Genomic DNA, 26879 nt, shown 5'->3' with positions numbered 1-26879 from the left:
GGAGAGCATTTCAACGATCATAGAAATCTATATTGGATAGTACTGATAGAGATTTTCGTCTTGGTAAGTAATCTAGTGTTCATCTACTCCAATTCCCTCAGTTATAAGTGAGAAAACCAAGGTTCCAGGAAATAGGGACTTGACCAAGACCACACAGCTCATTTATAAGAATCCAGTACTAAACCCTTTCCTCAGACCAATGTGCAGATTAAACATGCAACCAACACTCCATCCTTCTCTTTACAAATCAAAATATGAAACAAAACAAAAATGCCTTCTTTTTGCCTTATGACATGATTATATTCAATTATAAAGACAGAGAGAAAGGATTATTTAATCTCCTTTGCTGTTGTCTGAATCCTTTTCCTATTTGGGAGGTATGTCCTCCTGTACGAGGCTTAGTGAAACCTAGAACATTTTAGAGGCTGGAAAAAAATCCAGATGAATTTTTCCCCCTTTATCTGGTGTTTGGGTGGTAGATTTGCAAGCAGGTTTGGTTATTCAGATGCTCCTATCCAGGACTTTTCAGGAGGAGGAGCTACAGAAAAAAAAAAAAAAAAAACATTGCTGCTTTCATTCCCTCTTGCAACTACGATATGGTGCAACAGTCCTCAACTTGGACTCACCTTGTTTCCTGTCCATTTTTGAATCCCATTTATTTATCCTTCCTCCCATTTATGTGCAATACCTAATATTCCTGATTTGGGGAATTCAAATCATGCAGAGTTCATTTCTGTCGCTTGTAGCTAAAAACTCTGACTAATAAAATCCACCCTTCACATTAAAATCTATTTGGTTTTAAAGGAATGTTTCCTGTATTTCTGTTTACACTGAACCTTGAACATCAGGCCATCCCCTGGCTTACATGGGAGCCATACCTCACAGCCAAACAATAGTAGTAGGTAAGAGATTGCTCAGACCCTCCAGCTTTCTCATCCCCAGAGGAATTAGCTAATTCAATATTCTGTGTTTTCAATAATGAAAAGAGCAAAATATAACTATTTCCAGATTCCTGGGTCCCTCTAGCTTTGGAAAGCCCTCCAGGGAAACACTTGGAAAGCTGAGGCTTGAAGTACTCTGTTGCTTCAGAAGTTCTGATGATAAATACCTTGTAATTTGTGTAAAGTTAACCATCAGTGACTGCCAGTCCTTATCCACTCAGGGAATTTGTCTGAAGGGAACATGATAGGAACAATGTTGAGCTGTTCAAGAACTTTCTAAGTTTGACTATCTGGAGTGAAATTATCCATAAGGATTCAGGACATAAAATAGTCTTCTGTGTGAATTTACCATATCTAATTTCCATTCCTCAAATGATTGGGCATTTAATTTTTTTTCTAAAACAAGTCTGTATCAACCACGTTGACCTAATTGATATTTATAACCATCTTACCCAATGACTGCTAAATACACATTCTTCTCAAGTACAAGCAGTAGATTCATCAAGACAGGCCAAATGCTGGGGCATGAAAAGAACACTTTAAATTTCAAGAGCTTGAAATCCTACAGAATATGTTCTCTGGCCATGATGGAATTAGATAAGTAACTTAAGATATCAGAAAAACTTCAGATATTTGGAAATTAAATAACACACTTATAAATAGTCCATAGGTCAAAGGAGAATCACAGAACATCTCAAATTGAATGATAAAAGTGAAATCTAAAGGAATTCAAGTGGAAGAATCTTTTAATATCAGACTTGAATATAAAAACAATAATTAAAACCTAACAAAAGTTTGTATAGCACTTTACAGTTTACACATATTCTGACATTTCATCTGAGCAACCACTGTAGAGAAGATGTTAACATACACGGACAGGACATTAAACATCTCCATGCTTTAAGGAGTCATAAAGAAGCCTGTCAGTCTGCTGATTGAATTATGGATCTGGGTCCCCACCCTGACTTCCAGCTAAGCCCCATGGTCTTCTCCCAAACGCCCTCCTCCACTGTCTCTGCATCTGAGCCTGTTCTGTTGCTTCCCTTGCAACACATAATAACGCTCAAAAACACTTGTACATAGACTCATGTCTACCCATTTGTTGGACAGTTTAAATCAAAGTTAGCTGTGACTTACCTTCTACTCCTCAGTAAATGGGCCAGCCCACAACATAGTCTTCCATAGTGACTTCCATGTTGGACAGACCAGATGTAGAGGGTTTCCATCATCACAGGAGGCTCTACTAGATAGTGCTGATATTTTATCTTCTTGATAGATAATTCAGTTCCAGCCCAGTGCTTTTCCATGACAGAAGTATCTTGCTATTTGAACATATCTGGTACTGAAAAATTTTAATTCCACTTAAAATAGTGCCCAAAGGAAGTACTGAAGAAAGGTTTTAATATTGAAATAAGTCAGGAGTCTCTAGAGAGGAGAAGCTGCTCTGAGACCACCATGGCTTAACTCCAGCCCATCCTTTAAGTCACACCACAGTGAGGTCTCTAAAGCTCCAATCCGATTGTTTGCTTAATACTCACTTTAAAATCTTTCGGATACCCACCCCTCACACTGCTTTTTGAGATAAGGTCCAGATCCTTGCCAAGGTTTACAAGATCTGGCCTCTGTTTGTCTTCCTGACCCCATTTCCTGTGACCCCCCCAGCCCCTTCACTCTGTATGTAGTCTGGTTAAATCAGGAGGCACTTGCACTTCCATGTACAAAACATCCTCTTGGAAGCCTGAGTGCCTTTGCACATCCTACTCACCCTGTCCACTTTCTTCCCCTGCTTACCTGCCCACTTTACCAGAGTAGCTCTTTCAGGTCTTAGCTTGGGATTGTCTGTGTTATGCACCCCACTACATAATGTGCTTTTCACTCACTTCCTATTGGCATCACACCACATTACCATCATCTATATAGTAATATGTGTATCACCTTATGAACTCCTTTAAAGTGGTCTGATAAACCACTGCTCACCTTTATGATCCCATCATATCTGTCATGACATGTCAACAGATAATTGTTGAATGAATAAATTATTGAATGGTATCAGCATTACATATGATAGGAAACATAAAGCGAGATCAATACAAAGCAATATATAAATTCTGAGCTAGGTGAAGTTAGCTTCCAACATGTGTTCTATGAGAAGTATATACAGTAGGCAAAAAATAACAACAACTACAAAAAGTATTTGCAGCTATAATAAAGTTAAGCATTTTGAGATTGGGAGATTAGTTTAGATTATCCACAGAAGCCATGCAGACAATCACAAGTATTGTTATAAGAGGGAGGCAGAGAGGGATTAACCTCACACAGAGGAGAGAGCAGGGTGAAGACAGAGCAGAGTGATTTGAAGATGCTGGCCTTGAAACCTGGAGTGATGGGGCCATGAAGCAAAGAGCAGCCACCAGAAGGTTGAAGATACAAGGAACAGATTCTCTTCTAGAGCCTCCAGAGGGAGCACAGCCCTGCCAACATACTGATTTTGGACCAATGATACTGACTAAAGCCAGAGGAAATGAATATAAGGCAATTTTAAAAAATGAAAAATAAGAGGTCTTTGTTTTTGCAGTTGTTAGGGAAGGATTCAGGCAAGAGGTAGAATTTGAACTTGACCTTGAGGTAATTGGTAGATTTTGTTAGTTTGCTTGTTGAATGGGCATTCCAAGGCAGGGGTGGATTGCTTTTACATTAGCAAAAGTTTAAAATTCTGAAGGAGAATAATAAGGGCATAAATCACAACCATCCTAGTTGCTATAACAAACAAACCCTACTTTTCAGTGGCTTAACACTGTAAAAATTTATTTCTCTTTCATAAAACCCAAAGTCCGTGATCAGCAGGTGGTAAGTGCTTCATGCAGTGAGTCATAGGCTCATACTGATGGAGGCGCTGCCATTTTCAGTAGAGACTGTGAGGGGTGCCCAGCATATTAATTTCCACGTAGTATACACACAAAAAAGCATGAAGAATCTTACATGGGAAATCTTTATGTTCCAAGCCTGAAAATTTCCATGAACATTCTATTGTCTATTGTAATAGACAGAATGTTTGTATCGCCCTAAATTCATATGTTGAAACCTAACCTCCTGGATGTCTGGGTGGCTCAGTGGTTGAGCATCTGCCTTCGGCTCAGGTCGTGATCCCCAGGGTCCTAGGATCAAGTCCCACATCAGGCTGTGCACAGGGAGCCTCCTTCTCCCCATGCATGTATCTCCCTTTCTCTGTGTCTCTCATGAATAAATAAATAAATCTTTTTTAAAAAAGACACCTAAAAAATAAATAAATAAATAAATAAATAAATAAATAAATAAATAAATAAATAAAATAAAAAAGACACCTAACCCCCCACTGGATGGTATTTGGAGGTGGGGTCTTTGGGAGATATTTGGGCCATGAGGGTAAAGAGTGGGTAAATCCCACTCTCATGAGTGGGATTAGTGCCTTTATAAGAAGAGGCCAGAGAGCTAGCTCGCTCTCCTTCTGCCATATGAGGACTTGAGAGAAGTCAGCAGTCTATAACCTGGAAGAGGGTTTCCACCAGAATCCAATCATGCTGACACCCTGATCTCAGACTTGCAACCTCCAGAATGATTAGAAATAAATGTCTGCTGTTTATAAGCTACAGTCTATAGCACTTTGTTACAGCAGTGCAAATGAAGACAATTACATTCCAGTCCTATGGCCACACTTTACTTCAAAGGAGCCTGGGAAATGCAGGCCATCCATGAGTCCTGAAAAAAAGAGGAAATGGATTGGTGAACTCACAGTTCATTCTTTTTAGTGATCAAATATTACCTATTTTTTTTTCCCCACACAAGAACATATCCCTTCTCCAAGTGAGACAATTCAAAGCTCCACCCATTTCCTATACCTAGCCCAATTTGAGGATCACAGGAAATGGTAGAGACAACCACATTCAGATTTGGCTCCTGAAAGCCCGGTGACCTATTATCTGAAAAGACAAATTATCTGCAAACTCCCATAACACACACTACACAATGATCCAGCAGAGACCAAATAAACCTTCTGTTCCTAGAAGGTAATGATGAGAGAGACACACATAAGAATTTTGAGATCCTGCTAAGCAGACACTGTGGACTCCCTTCTCCCACAAGTACTCTAAGACAGGGGGGAGTATCTTGATACATACTGATTCTCCTGTCTGGGAGCAACTCCCTTGTCCTTGCTTCCAAGACCCATGATCTGCACTCAAGGTGTCTCTGTCTTGTCCAGAAGCCTCCATGGCCATATCTAGGGTGCATAGCAAGTATACTTTTGCTGGATATACACAATCTTCATAGCCAGATTCTAGCTGGTATAACGTTCAGCTCTCTGAAGGTTGTATTGTTTTATTTCATTTTTCCCAGCACATATTTACTAAGCTTATACTCTGTGTGAGGCTCTATGATGCAGTGAGAACTTGGGTACTATGGTTTAAAGACACAGGCCAAAAAGGTCCCTGTTTTCATGTATTCTAAAATCTAATGAAGGAGACAGACTGAAGATTATTTTAAAGTTCAAATAAGTCTAACTTTTTCAGTCCTGGCTCACAGTTTCTTTGGCATTGCATGGCTTAAAAAATTTAGTACACTCACGTCATTACATAGTTCTGATCCTAAACATAGATCTCAAATCTGGTTTTTGTTAGGTTATGCCCTAGCCCCCACATAATTCTCGGAAGCTAATGGCAACCACTTTGAGGACATGTGAAGCAATGGGCTCAGATAGGAGGAAGGTAAAGTCACATATGTCCTACTTGACTCTGGCTGAATTGCTTTGTTCAATCATGAAGTCCTCCCGGAACTTTCTCAAAGTCTTTTAAGTTCCATCCATTACTATTTGAGGGTTCAACCCTGTAACAGAGATTCTTTTGAATTCTTTTGATATTTTCTTTGAAGCCAGCCATTTCTTGCCTAAGTCTATAGTGATCTTCTAATATCTAGCAAAAATCCATCTGCAGTTGCTAACGCACAAACATGACAACTCTTCCATTCACTTTCTGTAGGGCAGTAATTCTCAGAATTTGGCTCTTTATGGTACTCTGTGTTAGTTATAGCAAGAAACACTGCATGTTGTTACATATAACCCCCCAAATTGCAGTGTCTTAACACAAACAAATTGATTTCTTGCTCAAGCAAGAGCCGGAGCGAATGTTTCTGGAGAGTAGGCAGCCTTCCAAACAATCATTGAGGGATCTAGACTTCTTCTGTCTTGGGCCTTCATCATCCTCTTGGTCTCAGAGTCTGCAGCTTGGTCTCCTCCACTTGGTTAGCATATAGGAAAAGAGAGGGTGTGTGAATGACTGGGCATGAGGTGTTCATAGGCAAAACCTAAAGTGACACCCATCACCTCCTCCCAGGTTCCATTATTCAGAGCACAGACATATGGCCACATCACCTGCATAGGAGGCTGGGAAAGGAAACTTGGCTATGTGTCAGGATGTAAATGAGAAAGATATTTGTCAATCCATAGTAGTCTGTGCCACATACCCCACTCACAGTGATTGGTCCAAGTGGTGGACAAGTGACCTGAGGCAGCCAATCAGAGTTCTTCCCTAGGATTTAGATATACTAAAATAGAGTGTAGGAAGTCTCCTTTAAATTCTAAGGTCATCAGCTAGGGTAAGCCTAGAGTTGTCTATCCAACACTAATCCCTTCCACCCCATCCACAGACTAAGGAAAGGATCCTAATGCACAGAGAAAATCTGTGTCAAAGTACTGAGTTTGTTTGGAGTCCTCCATCAGTCACCTTACAGGTTAGCTCCAAATCCATCCTTTCTAGGAGCATCTGGGTGGCTCAGTGGTTGAGCATCTGCCCTTGGCTCAGGTTGTGATCCCGAGATCCTGGGAATCAAGTTCCACATCAGGCTTCCCATGGGGAGCCTTCTTCCTCCTCTGCCTATGTCTCTGCCTCTCTCTCTCTGTAGTCTCATGAATAAATAAATCAATATTTTTTTTTAATTCATCCTTTCTAAAAACTGGAGCCAACAAGGTCTCTCTTCTCTCAAGCAAGTTTGAATTGAGTCTTGATATATACAGCCTTGGTGAAATGCTTGACTGCTCTCCTGATGTAGCTTATCATCAAGTCCTAGAAATTCATCTGTAATATCCCTACTAGTATGAAAAAGAAGAGAAAAGGCAGCTTTAAGTTCAGTTTGAAGCAAGTAAGTCTTTTTCACTCTTTTTTTTGTGTGTATAGCTTTAAAATACATGCATTTGTTGTATAGATAAATAAAAACAGGAAATGTAAACACAAGGAGCTCATTAAAAAAAATAGCCAATATGCCACTAAATATCATCAAAATTCTTCCTTTATTAATGATTTTTGCCCTCCATCCAAATGCCCAAATGATGCAAATGCCATTCACGGTTCACGGATGAACACTTGCCCTTGGCCTGTAGGAGCCACTTTACCTGGAATAGCCTGGGAAGCTGTGCCTTTGCTGGAGGGAACCCCCAATCAGTCCCTAAGAAAATGGTATTGAAGTCCAGACCTCATGTTTTGTTTTGTTTTTTTAAGAGAGAGCATGCATCTGTGGGGGGCAAGGGAAGGGTAGATACTCAGCATAGAGCCTGAGGTGGGGACTCGATCTCATGACCCTGAGATCATGACCTGAGCCAAAATCAAGAGTCAGATGCTTAATCCACTGAGTCACTCAGGCATCCCAGACCCCATGCTTTAAGGGAGAACACCTCTGTGGTGGCAGTCATGCCCCAGAGTTCCCCATAAGATCAGGCTGAGTCTAGACTTTTGGTAACCCTAATCCTATCTGGCTCCTTTCCTGGTGCTACCCTGAAGGTTATCCTGAGGTGCTATCCTGAGAACATTTCAGACTCTGTGTCAAGAGAATCTGAGATGAGGCATCATCTAAGATGAGGCCCCTTCATATTTCATGTCTACCTCTTCCTTTTTATTTCAATTGAAACTGCCTCCATCCTACCTCTCAAGATGTACAAAACAAGTCTTTCATGGACAGAGAAGACTTTTACTATATAGAAAGATGGGACACAAGTCTTCTCTTGTGTTAAGCAAGTGGCAGAAACATGGTGGCAATAGGTGTCTTTGCTGGTGTACTCACTAGATGAACAGATTGTACTCAGGTCCTGATCAGGGTTAGGTTCTTTTTTTTAAGATTTTATTTATTTATTCATGATAGACATAGAGAGAGATGCAGAGACACAGGTAGAGGGAGAAGCAGGCTTCATGCCGGGAGCCCGACACGGGACTCAATCCCGGGACTCCAGGATCGTGCCCTGGGCTAAAGGCAGGTGCTAAACTGCTAAGCCACCCAGGAATCCCTAGGTTAGGTTCTAAATAAAAGCAACATAGTCTCAAGGCTAGTGAGGCCAGCTGGGGACAGCAGGTATGGGCATAGCTCCTGCCTTATTCCCCCATGGGTTTTCAGGGGATGGTATAAAGTAAGAGACAGCTATCCATGAGAGGATGTCATCTGAGGTAAGGACTCATAAAAGGAAGAATATGTCATTAGAGTATATAACTGTTACTTGTGTCTGGGCTTCCCCATGCCCCATCAACAAGAGGCCTCTGGAAATTCTCCCCCAAATTCCCAGGACTAACAAATCAGGGCACTGCTATTTGGAGACATAGGCTAGGCAATTTGGTATCACTTTTTGAGACATTATCTTGACCTGGAGGTCTAATATCTTCTTATAATTATGCCTTTGATTTCAAAATATTTTGTTACGCTATTTTATGCACCTTTAAGGGGGAAAACGCTGATAGGGAATCTTTAACATGTCTTTGGTTATTAGTTGAATTCTGACTTCAGAGATAATAAAATTTAAAAAGATATATATCCTACAACTGACATAAAGCATCAATGTCTAGACTGGTTTAGAGCTCTAACTTTGGGAAAAATGATTGGTGGAAGGAGTGACATCAGCAACGTGGAAGAATAAGACATTCTACGTTTGTGTCCCAACCCCAACAACAAAGATTTGGCATCCATCCACGGACAACAGTGCCTTCATGGGTTCATGGGAGACATGGGCTCCAGCACAATATGCCAATATGGGGAGGAGTCTCACCCACCTGTGCATCGGGTCATAGCCATAGATATGTTGCTCTCAGCTGTGGACTCTGCAGTGACCTATGAACAAGCTTCAGCCCCTCTTGGCCATGGTACAGGAGTTCCTGAAGAGTATCAACCCAGAAAATCACCCACAGATGAGAGAGTCTCTGTGGAAATCCAGGTTTCCACTGGAGAAGTTCTAGCATGCTGTTGGAGAAAAAAAAAAAAATATATATATATATAGGATTGGATCCATGGGAAAGGGTAAGAAGAATAATTTGCCTTCACCAGCATCAGCCCTCCCAGGTAGCATGGCTCAGGGTCAAGAGAGAGCCTCTCAGCCTGTGATTTTCCCCTGGGGAAGGGAGACAGTGAGAGAATATGAGTGAGTGCTCAGCTTCCCCAGTTATGTAGGATGCTGCCAAAGAGGCCCATTTATATGTCACCCCATAGGGAGTACTGAATCATGATTGGGGGCAGGGAGTGGCTGGAAGAGCAGCAGATAAGACTCTCAGAGGGTATTAAAGGGACACAAATTCTACTAACTGCATCATGGACTCCATCAAGAAGCCCACCTATGAGCTGCTGGAAGCACTTCACCCTCAGGACCCCTCAACTGCCCCATGGCCCCAGGACTCCATCTACCTCACTCATACTACTCTCTTTGATCACCTCTCTGGGCTCACTCCCAATATCAGCAGTGAGAGACCTTTGGCAGATAGCTAGTGAGCATGTGCAGAAAACCAGCCCAAATCTGTAGGAAATGGGGAGATGTTGATGAAAGGATACAGACTTGGGGTTATAAGATGAAAAGATCTTGGTTTTAATGTGCAGCATGATGACTATGGTTAAAATACTATATTATATACTTGAAAATTGCTAAGAGAGTAGATGTTATTCTTGCCAGAGGAAAAAATAGTAATTACGTGAAACAATGGAGATGTTAACTAACCCCATTGTGGTAATCATTTCACAATATGTAAATGTACCAAATCATCATGTTGTACACCTCAAATTTATACAATGTTATATGTCAATTTTATCTAGATAAAGCTGGAAGTTTTTTTTAAATAGAAACCATTTAATAGAAACCAGCCAAAAAAAAAGGAACTCTGGCTTTGAAAGCTAATTTTTTAAAAAGATTTTATTTATTTATTCATAAGAGACAGAGAGACAGAGAGAGAAAGAGAGAGAGAGAGAGGCAGAGACACAGGCAGAGGGAGAAGCAGGTTCCATGCAGGGAGCCTGATGTGAGACTTGATCTCAGGACTCCAGAATCACGCCCTTGGGCCGAAGGCAGGTGCTGAACCACTGAGCCACTCAGGGATCCCTGAAAGCTAATTTTGATGCAGGGTTAAAATTTGGCTCTGCTGTTTGTTAGTTGAATGATTTTGGAGAATTTACTCTAGCTTTCAGAATGAAATGTAAAATTTGAGGCTAATAACAGCTTATAAATCACAGTCATGGAGAGTATGTGTTGAGTTGATTTAAGCAATCTGCCACATAGTAAGAGATGGTGACAGACATTTTGAGTGCCTACCCAACAGCCTTGCTTCCCTTTCTCCCTCATTAACCAGAATTCCAATTTTTTTGCCTACTTCAGAGGGCCACATCTATTACAGAACTTGATTCTCCTAAGTCTAAGGGGTGGTGAATCATAATTTGCCTAAGTTAATTTGATTCATTTCCTTTTTGTCAAGTGATTGATTTAGGCATAGATATATGATAAAATTCTGGCTAACACGATATGAAGGGAAGGGTTTTGTAGGGACTTTAACCATGGGATACATGAGAGGGAGGTTTTAGAAGTTGTCATTTGCATGTGAAGCCTGGGATTGCTGTAGACATGTTGGTAACAATTGGTGAGCAATATCCACGTGCTACGAATAATAGGACAGAGTCTCCTACCTCTGGACTTTTTGCCCAGTAATTGATGGCATCACTGAAATGAATTCATTTTAATTTTCTACTATTTGTAGTTGAAAAGTTTCAAAATTGATGTCATGCCTAATAATTATGAACTCATCTTTATTTTTGTCTCTGTTGTTACTAGTTGATTTAATCTCTGTGTCCCTAAGGTTCCTCATCTATCAAGTAAAGGATAAAAAGACATTTACTTTTGAGATTTGTCAGTAGGATGATGAGATAATGCATAAGAGTGCTTGGTCCATTGGCTAGCCCAAAGAAAGCATTCAACCAAAGATTTATACCTCTCTTCTTCTTTGTCCTTCTCCTTGCCTTCCTTTAAGCATTTTTTGTTGTTGTTATTACTATCTAGGCCAGTTTTATAGATTGTATTGTTTTTCCACAATTCTATCTTTGCTCTGTGGTCATGCCTTGGTTCACTATGGGGAGGGAATACTACTCTATACCTTACTGACTTTGAGCTTCACCATACTTTGGCCAATGGAATATGAGAAGATATAATCTATACCAAGTCTGTTCAAAGGTTTTGAATATGCTACTCTTGTTTGGCTCACTTTCTTGTCCTCCTGTAATTTGTCATGAGAACAATATCCCCTGAGTCCTCTCCATTCCTTCAGTCTGGGTTCTAGAACAATCTGATATGTGGAGCAGATCTAAACCCATTCTACAGTCTGAAGCTGTTCCAGCAGGCTCCAGGAGAGACATCTGACTGAAAAATGTGTATTCCTCTAAGTCCCTGAGATTTGAAGACTGTTTATTATGGCAGCATTATTGCATAAAAAAACTAATATAATTAAAAACAAAACAAAACAAAACAAATAAAACCTCAGAGTCTTCCCCAACTTTGTTTCTTCATCCAGAAAGACCCATGGCATCTGGCATAGGCCCTGAACCAGTGGAAGATGCTGATTGGACCAGTGGATTTGGGATACTGCAGCTGATTTTCTTCTAAGTAGTGAAAGGCCCAAGCTGCTAGACAGACCTCTTCTTCACATCTTTTCATTGCCAGGCATGATAAAGGTTCTTCATACAGCAAGTTTGTTCAGGATGTCCAATAATGGTAATTAAGACAAAGTAGGCTAAGTTTGACTTGGGAGGAGGAAAATGTTTTGGACACTACCAGAAGCATCTCTTCATTATTCTGTGTGCTACAGAAATTACTCCAACGGAAGGTGTCTGAGAAGCTGGAAGGAGTGCCACATGTGGAGCAGAGAGCAAAGTCAGTTAGTGAGGAACAGGAATGGGAGACTGGAACAAGAAGAAGCAAAAGTGCAGAGCTCAGGAAGCTCAGTTTCCAGAACCATACACCAGGAAAAAATCCAGAGTTGGGAAGCACGTGGAGGTCAGACTTGGAGAATGGATGAGCCTGGAGTATGTGGCAAAGGAAACAAGAAAGTATCAGGCCAAAGCCATGGTCTACTTGTTCTCAAATACTTTGGGCTGAAGACTATCTGTTTTTGAATTAACACTGGAGCCATGAAATTGGGAGGATGTATCATTAAGTTCCCAGGTACTACCAGGACAATGGTGACTCCTGACTCTGGTTTCCTGGCTGGTACCCCCATATTTCTAGCATGTGACTTCAGAATTTTTCACCTCGGTCCTCTGAAACATTGAACCTGTCTTAAACCCCAAAGCTTCAGGGGCAACCCCAATGTTGCCTGTTGCCAGATCCCTTCTCATCTTCCAAGAGTTCCATTGGTGTTGTCTTGCTGGGCCTCTGTTACACCAATCCTTGGAAGAACCAGACCACTGACTTCCACCTGCCAATGAACCTTCCCATCCCATCCTCCCAGTTTACCCTGCCTTACCCAGAAACATCCCTGGGTTGTGCCTCAGCCCCTGGCTGCTCCTCACAGACCTTGCTGTGCTCCACTCTTTAGGATATCACACATGTAGGTGCAAGAAATGCCTACAGCCTCCTTGAATGACCTTCTGTACTTCACTTTCTGATCCCTGAAATTATATTTTTATAGATGTGGTCCTCTAGTTCACATTAAAATATAAATTCCCCATGGGAGAGACCCTATTAAGTCTTGCAGGGAATTGCTAATTTACATCTTAATTGTGAATGAGGTTATTGGATTTTCCCCCCCTTAAAGCAATCTTTGACAGGGGTTGGTAAAAGGTAGAAGCAGCATGATCGCCCGATGGAAAAGTAATAGGGTCTGAAAGATGGCTATGGATACAGGGAAAGGACACAAGGAGGGGGAAATTTTGTTTCACAGTTTTGTCCAGAGTATTTAGTGTGAATAATGATTCCAGGTATTTCTTTTAACCTTGGTGGGTTTTTTTGTTTGTTTGTTTGTTTTGCTTTGCTGTTTGAGATTTAACTCTTACTGAGTTCTTTCTGCAATGGAGTGATATAGAATATTTGTAAAGCAAAAGAATTCATAGTAAACGTGGATGCATCTTTATGTTGAAAACCAGTCAGCATGTGAAGGACACTGAGCACACAAGATGATGGATATAATGAATCATAAAACTGGCTATTGTGTCCACTGTAACTATCACAACTCAAGAGAGTGGGTTTCTCTAGGAAGTTTGCTTGAGAGTATAGTGAGTGTCTTATTTGGTCATTTCATTTTAGGGGCTGGTCCTAAGTGCGCATTTCCAGAATTCAGTTGTTTTTTTAAATTTTATTTATTTATTCATGAGAGACACACACAGAGAGAGAGAGGCAGAGACACAGGCAGAGGGAGAAGCAGGCTGCACGCAGGAAGCCTGACATGGGACTTGATCCTGGATCTCCAGGATCACGCCCTGGGCTGAAGGCGGTGCTAAACCGCTGAGCCACCGGGGCTGCCCCAGAAATTCAATTTTGCTGGTTCATGAAATAGATCAGGCTCAAAGGACTGAATCATAGGTCTCAAACTCACAAGAGTCTGATGAAAGGCAGACCTTTCTAATGTGCATAATATTTTATGCACTGTCAGCACACCTGCTTCCTAGAATCAGAATCATTGGGAAGTCAAATCAGTAGGACGATGATAGCCTGGCGGAAATGAGTGGTGAAGAAAGGCTTATCGTCACAGCTGTGACTGAGTTCTCTCATAGGTGCCGAGAACCATACTGAGTACTTTATTTTTAATTTAATTCTCAAATCAATCCACAAACAAGGTGCTAATTATACCCTTGTAATAGACGAGTAAGTTATCAAGAATTGAAGTGTTTCTTCAGGTCAAGTGTACTAGAAAGATCCCGAGCCGAATTCAAACTCAGGTAAGTAAGTCTTTAAAAAACCAAACCACTTAAGGGTCCCAAGCCAGTGTCTCTGGTCTCTAGTATGGAAGACCTGGAGGTGAATCTAGACATGTGAGGATGCAAGACATGAGTGGACAAAGGGAAGAGAAGACAGACCAAGCACATGTCCAGGAGGAGTAGACCAAATGCTTTAAGTGTGGATCTCAAGGCTTGGTTGACTGCATAAAATTGGTAGGTTAAGAAATGCTCTTGATCTGCATTGATATAAAAAGAACCAAATTTCATTTACTTACACATCTACGTGTGTTGTGTTCTGCTTGTGATCAGAAAATTATTTGGGTGAATAGGAAAAATAAATAATAAAAATAATAATGATATTAACAAAAGAAAAAGAAACAAAGGCTCTTGTAACACCCATGCCCTAATCTACTTCACATACCTAAAACAAACAAGAAAGAGAAGTCAATTTTCACTTTCTCTAGAAATGAATTTCTACTCTCAAACTTTTAATGTTGAGATTTTTGTTATTTTTATTTTTTGAGAATTTTAAAGTAAACTTCGTAAAATGTATTAAAAACTATAAAAACTATAAAAATATGATTTTAATCTAACAGATCCATGAGAGAAGTGAAATGGAATAATCAAGAATTGAATTATCATGGTATTCTTTTATGTCTAAGAGTATTTTTGATTGGGGGGGATACTTCACATACACACACACACACACACACACACACACAAACCGCCAGTATGGCATGTGTTGATCACATGGAAGAAGGCATCCAAATATAGTCCACACCAAATATCCTTATTATTGAAAAATCTTTCCCATTCTATTCTATTCCCTGAGAAGACATGAAAATTCTATATTAATTGAGGAACTTAATTCATAGAATCATGCAAGCAGAGCAATATGTCCATTAAGAAGTGAGATATTTTAAGCCAAGTTAATTCTGACTAATTCATCAATAACTTCTTCAAGAATTGACTGAAAAATGAAAAATCAAGAGGTGACTGTGTCTAATACAACTTAAGACAAATGAGGAAATTCAAGTGAGAAGCAATGAAAGTTTTATAATGACATTTATGTCTTCGTGGTTGTAATGTGATCATTCTTCTGCTCTAACTGAACTTATAATTTTTTCCTAACTAAATTTTAGGAATAATTTTTAGAAGTCAAAGCATATCATCAAAATACAGATGCCTAAAAATGTGCACAAGTGCATATGTTTTATCTACATTAGAAGCATTCTTGTCATTTACTACTATATTCTCTTGTTTCAGTATTTTCAATGAGTTTTTAGGGGATCCCTGGGTGGCTTGGCGGTTTGGCGCCTGCCTTCAGCCTGGGGCATAATCCTGGGGTCCCGGGATCAAGTCCCACATCAGGCTCCCTGCATGGAGCCTGCTTCTCCCTCTGTGTTTCTACCTCTCTCTCTCTCTCTCTCTGTCTCTCATGAACAAATAAATAAAAAATTCAAAAATTTTTCAATGAGCTTCTATAGTTTAAATACAGAAAGGCTCTTGAATAATGGTGTCTAAAACAACCTACTGAGATAACAAAATGTTTATATCCACACAATGTTCTGTATAGTAGCTACCATCAACATACAGCTGCTGAAAGTTTGAAATGTAGCTAGTGCAACTAAGGAATTAATTTTAGATTGCATTTGTTTTTAATAAACGATCTAAATAGTTATATGTGGCTAGTGCTACTGTCTGAGACAGTATAGCTTTAGAACACTGAAATGTGCCTGCTTAAGAAAAGCAAATGGATAAAGTTGTTGTTGTTGTTTTTAAATCTTTGTCTTACAACATTCATGAATCTTAGGCATTATTGTTCCTGTTCTTCAGGTGAGAAACCGGTGTTCAGAGACTGTTTTGCCCAAGGTTTTACAGCTGGGATGTGAATTCAAGGTCAGAAACTTCAAAAGTCTAGCTTTTTCAAAGAATCCATGCTGTTCTAATTGCATGAAACCATGTTTCTATGGTTGGATGTTTATATTGATCACAGTTTTTTTTTAATTTTTCAGAAATCATTATTCATTGAAATGAGTATTTTAGTATATAAGTCATTGTTTTCAGAACTAGTGATATATTTTGAAGTGGCCACTATTGGTGAACTTACTGTGACAGAGTGCATAAGTATTGCAAATTATTGTCAGGAATATGTATACTCCCCCAGCCAGGTTAGAGTGTTTCATCTGCATTCAGTATGCTCATTTGAATTGTTTTGGGGGGCCAGAGGAGAGCAACAGAACAAGTGGTAAGGGTGAGAAGGGGCAGAGGGAGAGGGAGAGAGAGAATCCCAAGCAGGCTCCACACCCAGCACAGAACTTGACCTGGGGCTCAGTTCCACGACCCCAAGATCATGACCTGAACCGAAATCAAGAGTTGGGCACTTAGTTGAATGAGCCACCCAGGCATCCCTCAGTATGGTTATTTGAAAATATCTTCACTGATTCAATGATTGAAAGGTACTATCTTGTTTTAAATGTTTACATACATAATTATAAGATTGTATTTATTTGAGAGAGAGAGAGAACATGACCAGGGGAAGGGGTAGAGGGAGAAGCAGAAGCAGACTCCCCAATGAGCAGGGAGCCTGATGTGGGGCTGTACCTCAGGAACTTTGGATCATGACCTGAGCAGATGCTTAACCAACTAAGCCACCAGGCACCACAATTTTTATATTTAGTAACCACAAGTGAAGCTGAACATTTTCCCCTTACTTATGTCTTCTGTATATTGTCTGTCCCTGTCCTTTTTTTTTTTAACCATAACATTTGCTTTTTATGTGGCCTTCTCGGTTGTACATCTTTCAAGGCTACGAACAGCTGAAAAAGCATATTCAGGAGAAGCTATCCTTTTAGAGAGGCTTTTTTCTCTTTTGAATTCAGAGGCACACTTTTAAAAAGTGGACTGCTTTGGATACTTGCATGGGAAATTGCCCAAATCTTTAGGGACTGACCCTGTTTTCCTGGTCCTGGGTTTCTAAGTACCAGGAGGTTCTTAAGAAATTTATGGGCACACAAAAATGAAAACTAAAACTAATAATAATTAATTAATGAGCAGTGATCAGTGATTGCATTACATAGATGAATTATCCTAGTATATTTCAATGTTTATTTAGATCCTTAAACTTTTAGCAGATTAACCAGGGACCAGAGTTACTGGGATGCCTGGCTCAGTGGTTGAGCATCTGCCTTTGGCTCAGGTCGTGAGTCCAGGGTCCTGGGATTGAGTTCCACATTGGGCTCCCTCCAGGGAGCCTGCTTCTGTCTCTGCCTATGTCTCTGCCTCTCTCTGTGTGTCTCTCATGACTAAACTTTTGTTGTGCCCTCTAAGAGTCTCAGAGGATGGAGTATGCTGAAGATTGCCCTATTTTCTTTTTTTAAAAGATTTTATTTATTTGACAAGACAAAGTGTGAGCACAAGCAGGGAGGAACAGCAGAGGGAGAGAGAGAAGCAGGCTCCCCAGTGAGCAGAGAGCCCAATGTGGGTCTTGATCCCAGGACCCTGGGATCATGACCTGCCCCAAGGCAGATGCTCAACCAACTGAGCCATCCAGGTGCCCCAAGATTGCCCCATTTTCTTATCACTGTACTACACTACATTCCTTTCCTACCTGGCTCCCTTCCCATGCACATTAGGTTCTTGTCACAGATATCTATCTCCACATGAGAAGCAGGAAATAACGCTTAATATCCATTCAGTCTCCCAAACTCCAGAGCTATATCTCAAGTTCTCCCCCAAACTTCCTCTAGTTAAGTGGGGCTTCCCACTGGGGCTATAGGATTTATAGCCCAGTCACCCAACTAGATGACCAATGAGATGCCAGACCTCCCTTCTAATGGTCAAACCCAAATTTTCCTAATAGTTTTTTCAGAGCATCTTCTTTCCCTCGTTTTGATATGGGACAAGATCCCATCTTCATTCTCTCATGGCAGAAAAGGAAAAGCCCCAGTTCTCCTTACTCATTCAGCAACTGAAGGTGCCAACAATTTTTTTTTCTCCCCAACATATGTGGCAAAGTAAAATGGACATAAACAGTCAATAAAACATATTACAGTCCGGTATGTGCCATATGGTATCATTCCTTTACAGCACTACCACTAAAACATTAAAGAGGAAGATATGCCTCAGAGGGAGAAAGAGATCATGAGAACTAGAAGTAGTCCAAAAGGCTCCTGAGTTAGCATTCACTGATTTTTTATGGATGCCAGGAACAATGCTAATAAGCCCTTATAATTGTTAATTTTATGTGTTAACTTGACTAGGCCGTGGAACACCCAGACATTTGGCCAAACATTATTCTGGATGTTCCTGTGAGAGTGTCTCTGGATAAGATTAACCTTTGAGTGGTTAATATAGACTGAATAGAGCAGATTGCCCTGCTTAAAATGGGAGGGACTCATCCAGTCACTTGAAGACCTGAATGGAACAAAAAGGCTGTGTAAGTAGGAGCTCCCACTGCCTGATCCCTTGAGCTGAGTGTTCTCTGGCCTTCAAGCTCAAACTGAAACATCAGCTTGGGTCTCAAGCCTGCCTGCTGGCTTTCAGACTGTCACTCATCCTGTCAGTTCTCCTGGTTCTCAGACCTTGTGAATCAGACTATAGCACACATTGGGTCTCCAGCTTGCTGACTGCAGATCATGGGACTTCTCAGTCTCTATAGTCATGTAAGTCAATTTCTTATGACAAATCTCTTTACATATCTATATCTATCTCCCTCTCCGTGTGTATATCTTCTGTTTTTCTGGATAACCCTAAAACAGCATTTTATCTCGGGTAAACCTCAAACCAATCTGATGAGTAAGGTGATTTCATCCTCCCCCTTCTACATTCTACAGATGAGTGAACTGTGATTCAGATCACCCAGCTGGAAAGAGATACAGGTGAGCTTGACTCTAGCACCATACAGCCAGCAGCGTCTGGTTGTATGAAAAAAAAGAGGGGATCTCTGGGTGGCTCAGTGGTTTAGCACCTGCCTTTGGCCCGGGGTGCAATCCTGGAGTCCCGGGATCGAGTCCCACCTTGGACTCCTGGCATGGAAACTGCTTCTCCCTCTGCCTGTGTCTCTGCCTCTCTCTCTCTCTCTGTGTCTCTATGTCTATCATAAATAAATAAATAAAATCTTTTTTAAAAAAGAGAGAGACTGAGAAAAATGTGAAAGGGCAGTTGGGAGGGGAAAGGGCATTTATTTGAGGGACCCTCAGCAGAATGGGGTGGGAGTAAACTCTGTGAGTTTAGGATTCCTGAAGATTGTCCTGCCTGAGATTAGGGAGGTGTCCAAGGAAGAAATTTGTGTAAATGGAAAAAAAAAAAAAGACACTGTGGTCTTATGCCGGGGATTACAAATAATAATAATAAATCAAGCAATATTATATGTAGATAAAGTTTCCCTTGAGGATAAAGTCTTGTTGAGGCATGCTCTGCACTGCCTCCATAGAGCTCAGCATCAGTCTGAGCATAATAAAGAACCAATATATTTCCTGATACCAACAAAACTATGGAGAGTACATCTGAAATTAGTATAACACCATTATGTTCCCTATACTGGAATTAAAATTTAGAATACAATAAAATTAACAAAAATAATGCTTTATAAATGTAATTCATGTATGTATTTTTTTTTAATGACTGGAAGATGATACACCAAAGTGTGCATTTATTCATGTCAAAAATATTTATTAAGCTAATAAATATTTATTGAGTCTTGCTCTGGTGCTCAGGGAGACAAATCCCCTGTCTTCATGGACTTTACATTAAATTAAGGAAGTGAGGCAATATGTAAAGTAGTAGTACTAGTAGTGGTAGTAGTAGTAGTAGTACCAGTAGCAGCAGCAGTCATCAACATAATGATATAACAAGACTATGAACAAAATATAAGGCAGGGTAAGAGCACAAATGGTGTCAGAGAAGGAATAGTGGTTATTTCAAGACGGCAGGATTACAGATGATTTGTGGTGTTTTTCTTTGTATTTTTCTCCATTTTCCATATTATTTACAGTAATCATGCATTCCTCTTGTAATTAGGAAAAAATAAAAATGATTTGGAGCAGTGTTCTATTAAAAAAAAGTTATAGAGAAACTGGAATGAGAGAAGCTACCTTGACGATCGTTAACTAAATTCACCAAAAGGGCATCTGGAAAACTCCATTGCTCTAGTGGGTCCCTTGTCTGTACCTACTTGAATCTACTTACCTCATTTCTGCTTCTATTTATTCTTATTTTTCTAAATGTAGCCCAAAGGCTGAATCAATTCAGACTTAATGTTCATAATCAGTGGGGTCTGGCTCACTGAGAAAGTGTTGTTGTGCCCTCATGGAAATGACACTAATGTAGGCAAAAGAAAAATGCGCTCAAAGCTGTTCAGGCCATTAAACAGAGGAGACTAGAGTCACTACTTCCTTAAAAAAAAAACAAAAAACAAAAACCCCTGAGTGTAGTATTGAAAATAGTGAGGAGCAATGGGAAATTAGATGTTATCTATCCCACATATCACCCCCAAACTTCTAGATCTGCATTCTGGGAGCAAGAAGAACACTTTTAGAAAGCAGCACAGAAGCTACTGATAATTCAAATAGAATCCAAGCAAAACTAAGAACCTTTTCCACGTGCTATAAGCCATTTCAAAGAAATGATTTGCTTTGGGATTTTCAGTAATCTATATGGTGATTCTCAGAACTATTCTTCATTCTCTTTTTTAGAATAATAAATGTATTTATTTAGATGACATGTCAGGTAGTTAATCCAAGTTGTAATCAGTAGTTTGCCTCTTGAAATATATTTTACAGCTAGATACTAGATGTTTTCATTTGCACAATTTCTGACTGTCACTTGTGTTAAGATTTTTGTTCAGTCTCTGTACCAAAAGTTTCCCATATGTTTCATCTTATTTCTGATGATAAATTCAGATGTCAAAATACAAGTTTAGAAATGCCTCTTTTCATCATCATACATATTTGAAGCATTTCCTTATTTTCCTTATTTATTCTCAAAGTTTATTTATCATTTTCTTTTTTACATCTATGTGCCTTTCTATCCACTTAATGGCATATTTTAATTTATATTTCATGCTTATATTTAAACTATATATACTATTTTCTACTTAACCTTAATTTTACATTTACATTTGACCTCATACTATTTACTATGTTGGTAACTGAGTCATCTAGGAAATGCTTTATTAGGCTTTTCAAACAATATGTTTTAAATCATATACTTTATTTCTCCTAAAAACAAAATTAATCAAGATATCTATTTGTTTATATGAATCACAATGTACTTTTCAACCTCATGCAGAAAAGCACAAGATTTTCACTTATCTCACAGACAGGCCAGGTGCTTGAACACTGTGAAAATTTAAAGCCTGTGAATGTCAAATAGAACCTATTACAGTATAGAATTAAATTTGCATAAGAACAGGTAACTGAGTTTTTCCATCACTCCTTTTCTCCCTCTATGGTAAACAGAATGATGCCCTCTCCCCAAAAGATGCCCCTGTTTTAATCTTCAGAGCCTCTGAATATTTTCTTTACATGGCAAAAGGGACTTTGCAGATGTGATTAAATTAAGGATTTTGAGATACAGGAGAATATTCCAGATCACCTACATTATTCTAGATTATGTAATGTGGGCCCAATGTAATCACAAATTTCCTTAAAAGTGAAAAAGGGAGAAAGGAAAGGAAGTCATAGTGATGCCCTGTATAAAGTGCTTGACCCTTTGGTGAGCTTTGAGGATAGAGGAAAGAGGCCATGAGCCCAGGAAGGTGAGCTCCTTCTGGGACCTCAAATAGCCAAGTTGGATCTCCCCCAGATTCCCTGGAGGCTAATACAGCTCTCCTAGTACCTGGATTTTAACCCATTTCAGACTTCTAACCTACAGAACTCTGAGGTAATGAATGTATGTTGTTTTAAACCACTACATTTATAAGATGTAACAACAGCAATAGGAAACTAATATACCTTCTTCTCTTCTTTTTGTTTTAGCAAGTATTTATTAAGAACATAACATAATAGACTCTAGAAATTAAGAGAAAAAATGAGTTATAAGATTGGAAGTGTTACCTGGGGTGGATTGTGGAATTCCTCGGTTCTTGTTTTCTGGAAGGAAAGAATTCAATGGAGAGACCCAATAGAGAGTTAAAGTAGCAAAGGTTTTTCCTTTAGCAAAAAGCCTCAGTACACTCAAAAGACAGGGGAGCAGGCTCACCCCCACAATTGGTGGCAGCAGAAGTATCTCATTGTGTCCTTTTATGAGGGTTTACTTGGTCTTCTTCCCACCCTTGGATCCCTTGGTTTTCTCCCCACTAACTGTTTTTTTTTTTTAAGATTTTATTTATTTATTTATGAGGAACACACAGAGAGAAGAGAGAGGCGAGACACAGGCAGAGGGAGAAGCAGGCTCCTTGTGGGGAGCCCAATGCGGGACTTGATCCCAGGGTCCTGGGATCATGGCCTGAACTGAAGGCAGACGCTCAACCACCAAGCCACCCAGGCTGCTGGATCCTCCCCTCCAACCTTTTTGTACAAGTTTGTGTTAGTCATCTTCCACTAGTGCCTAAGGGCAAACCAATGTGGAGGGACCCAAACCTCAATGCAAATGGTATTGTAAAGACATTATAATAAACAAATGGTATTATAAAGATACTATAATAAGCAATGGCATTATAAAAATACTATAATAACCTCAGGGTTATTAGCAGATGCAGTCTTTCTTAAGTGCGCATGCTCTAAAGTAGGAGCTATCCTCGGAGCCCGTATCTTCAGCTCATCAGTTTGGGCTAAACTGCAAATGGGATTGGTCTAAGGGAGAGGGACCCATCTCTGGTTGGATACTGGGTGGTCCCTGAAAATTGTCTATCTGTCATCCTCTTTCCTCCATCTCCTGCTCAGGTCTATCTGACTGCCTTACTCAACAGATGTAATGGTGTGTTCTTTCCCATTTTAAAATGTCCTGGCAAAGAAAATGCTATGTCCTCTTCCTGTTGCAAATCTCCCCAAAACAAGAAAAATAAACATGACTCCATAACCCTTAATAAATATGTAACTAAGGGCTGCCACATCCAATGCAGATCAAATAGGGATACAGGAAATGTTAAGAAGACTCCCCCTACCCCGAAGTAGATCTAAGATAGGCAGTAGAGGACAGCTCCCCAGAGCAGATGGCCCATATGAGAGGGTATTTTTTTTAAGATTTTATTTATTTATTCATAGAGATGCAGAGACAGAGAGAGAGAGAGAGAGAGAGAGAGAGAGAGAGAGAGAGAGGCAGAGACACAGGCAGAGGGAGAAGCAGGCTCCATGCAGAGAGCCCGACGTGGGACTCGATCCAGGGTCTCCAGATCATGCCCTGGGCTGCAGGCGGCGCTAAACTGCTACGCCACTGGGGCTGCCCGAGAGGATATTTTTTAAAATTGAGATATAATTTTTGTTTTGAAAACGGAGAAGGAGGATTATCAGCAGGTGGTGAGAGCTTCCCTGGGCCACGTTTGTTACCAGAGAGCTGGGGTTGATGAAGATTCACACACATACATACATTTGTAGGAAGCAGGAGAGAGAGGAAGAGAGACTCTGCCTTGGAGAGTAGTCCTGGAGCTGCCTTTTTTGTGGGCTTGAAAGGGGAAAATGTAAACCTATTCCAGTGAATCCATTTACTTGTAAGACTAAGACTGAATCAAATGCCAATTGAACCCTGAAAATGTAGGAATAATATAAGCAACATTCAGGAAAGGAAGGAGAGAATGTGGAAAGGGGTATAGTTATCCAGATAAACTTTACTGCCAGATGTCAAAGATACTATCAGACACCAAATAAAGCAAGCGTTAGAAGTGAAGATATATTTGAAGCTATAAACATAAACACTAACAAAATAATGTAAACAACTAAAATTTTGGATAGCAAAGAGGAGGAAGAGGAGTGGGAAGGAAGTGGAAACTTATTACTTTCATTTTTGCTCATAGCAAGGAGTAGTAATCAATCCTATAGGTACCATAAATTTTGGCACATCCATACAATGAAATGATATGAGGCTTTTACAAAGTTTAAGGCTGCTTTACATGTGTAGATATTACTTCTAATAGAGTAGATTAAGTTTGAAAAGCAGATTAGTGTATGAAAAATGGAAAGAACATGTGTTGTAAATTGGTATGGTTAAGACTCACAGGCAGAGTAAATAAGGCACTGGAATAGAATGAGCTCTTCTCTGTACTTGAATTTGGGGTGGGAGGCAGTCCTTACTTTTCACTGCATATCCTTTTCATGGCTTTTGAATTTTGAATCTTGTGTATGTGCCACATATTTTAAAATATATATGGTTATTTCTTTTTTTTTATTTTTAATTTTTATTTATTTATGATAGTCACACACACAGAGAGAGAGAGAGGCAGAGACACAGGCAGAGGGAGAAGCAGGCTCCATGCACCGGGAGCCCGACGTGGGATTCGATCCCGGGTCTCCAGGATTGCGCCCTGGGCCAAAGGCAGGCGCCAAACCACTGCGCCACCCAGGGATCCCTATATGGTTATTTCTTTGGCAAGAAAAAAAATGAGTTGGAATCCTGATTTTGCCCTTCAGAGTTTGACACTTCTTACAGGAGAAACAGACAAAGGGAGAACTCTAAAACAACGAGGCAAGTGCTATAACATAGAAATGTACAAGGTGCTTTGGGGAAACGTAAAAGGGTTAATTTCTCTGGAGGGTTTAGTCTTTAGTCCTGGGTCTAGAATGGAAAGAGGAATGATTTAAGAGAGATTCTTTTTTTTTTCAGTTTTTAAAATTTATTTATTCACGAGAGACACAGAGAGAGAGAGGCAGAGACGCAGGCAGAGAGAGAAGTAGGCTCCATGCAGGGAACCCGATGTGGGACTCGATCCCAGGTCTCCAAGATCACGCCCTGGGCTGAAGGCAGGGGCTCAACCGCTGAGCCACCCAGGCATTCCAATTTAAGATATATATATATATTTAAGATTTTATTTATTTATTCATGAGAAAAAGAGAGAGAGAGAGACAGAGAGAGAGAGACAGAGAGAGAGAGAGAGACAGAGAGAGAGAGAGAGAGGCAGAGACACAGGCAGAGGGAGAAGCAGGCTCCATGCAGGGAGCCCAACGTGGGACTCGATCTGGGTCTCCAGGACCACACCCTGGGCTAAAGGCCGCGCTAAACCGCTGAGCCACCGGGGCTGCCCTTAAGAGATATTTTTCAAACGGATTCAATCAATAGTACTGCTGCAGGTGTCATGTGAGGCTTCGAAAGAAGTCAAAAATGACTCGCTGGCTTTGGTTTCAGTCACTCACTGGATTGCAGGGCCATTCATTTTTAGTCCTAAAAAAAAAAAATATTTGTTATCACCTCATTGTGTTCCAAGCACCAGGTTGAGCCCTGGGGATTAGAAGTTAAATTAGAAATGTTCCCTGCCCTTAAGAACTCCAAGTTGGATAATGCAGGATGGTGGATGTCAACGACGTCCTCAATTATTCACCTCAATGATTCACCTTGACCCTTTGCCACACCTTTCCACCACACGTGGGTCACTTTGCCCTGTCCCCAGACACCTGACCCAACCCAGTGACTTGCTCGGGGCACCTGAGATGTTAGCAGATAAGACATGAGCGGCAGTGAAATAAGCCTGTGCATTGGCATCTGCTCTGATACTCTTGTCATCACCATGAAGCTGGGAAGGAATAAAGCCCTACGTGAACCAGCCATGATGGACACACTCATTTCCGGTTGCATAGACACTATTTTGAAATAGGATTGGGGCAGAAGGAAGCACAAATATCACACAAATCTTTTGTTGTTGATTATTTGTCTGCAAATCAGCTTTTTTTGGCAGGATACTATATATGTAAGGGGTGTCTGGCTGCTGCATATACAACCTCTAGGGTCTGGTTTATACCATGACCTTCCGCAAATTAGGAACATGTGTATCCCTTCTCTGAGGGTAGATACAGCTCAGTTCCAGGGAGAAGGCTTGAAAAAGGATGTACCTCAGCCTCATACTTGCCCTACTGCCGCTGTGTCCTTGCGCAGTGTACAACCAGCCCTACCACGAGGGGTAGCCCTGCCTAAATCTTAGGTAGTACTTTCATTAGTATCAGAAGCTCATGTGAGTGCCAGAAACTCAGTCTTCTCATTAATTCAGTGTTTGTGCATTTGTCAGCTCCTTTTACAAAGTTTAGAAAGGGAAACTTCTTTGAGGAAACATTTATAAAATACGAGGAGAAAAAAAACATTTTGCCAAGAGGTAAATTCTAGGCTTTACAGATTTCTGTCAATATTCAATTAAACTTGTCTTTGTTCTCTGACTGGATTTTGTTGAACTGATGTGCCTACAAGTTCTGAAATGGAAGTTGGGGTTGGAGCATGCCACCAGCTGGGTATTCAACCTGAGCAAGCCACACAGCCTCTCTGAGACTTAAAATATTCATCAGTTAGTTGAAGTGATTGGATCACATGATCCTCTAAGTCGCTTCTAGGTGGAAATGGTAAAAATCCATTAATGTCACCTTAACCAGCATGAATCACAATGGCAAAAATGACTGAAAAAAAAAAGTCTAAGGAATTCATTTTTTGTTCATGTAGATGAAAATTTGGGGCTTCCTGAGACAGGAACAGAAATATAACTAAACTGTACTTTTGTTGTGATTCCAACCACACGGAGTCAGTGAAGGAAAGAAAAGAACATTGAGTCTTGCTGAATGTGCAATTGATATTTATATTATAAATTAGTGTATTTTCCTAATCTTATTGCACCATAACAGA

The sequence above is a fragment of the Canis lupus genome, chromosome 26, assembly GCF_048164855.1.
Source record: "Canis lupus baileyi chromosome 26, mCanLup2.hap1, whole genome shotgun sequence".
In the NCBI taxonomy this organism is placed as follows: Eukaryota; Metazoa; Chordata; class Mammalia; order Carnivora; family Canidae; genus Canis; species Canis lupus.
This window is presented reverse-complemented; position numbering follows the sequence as displayed.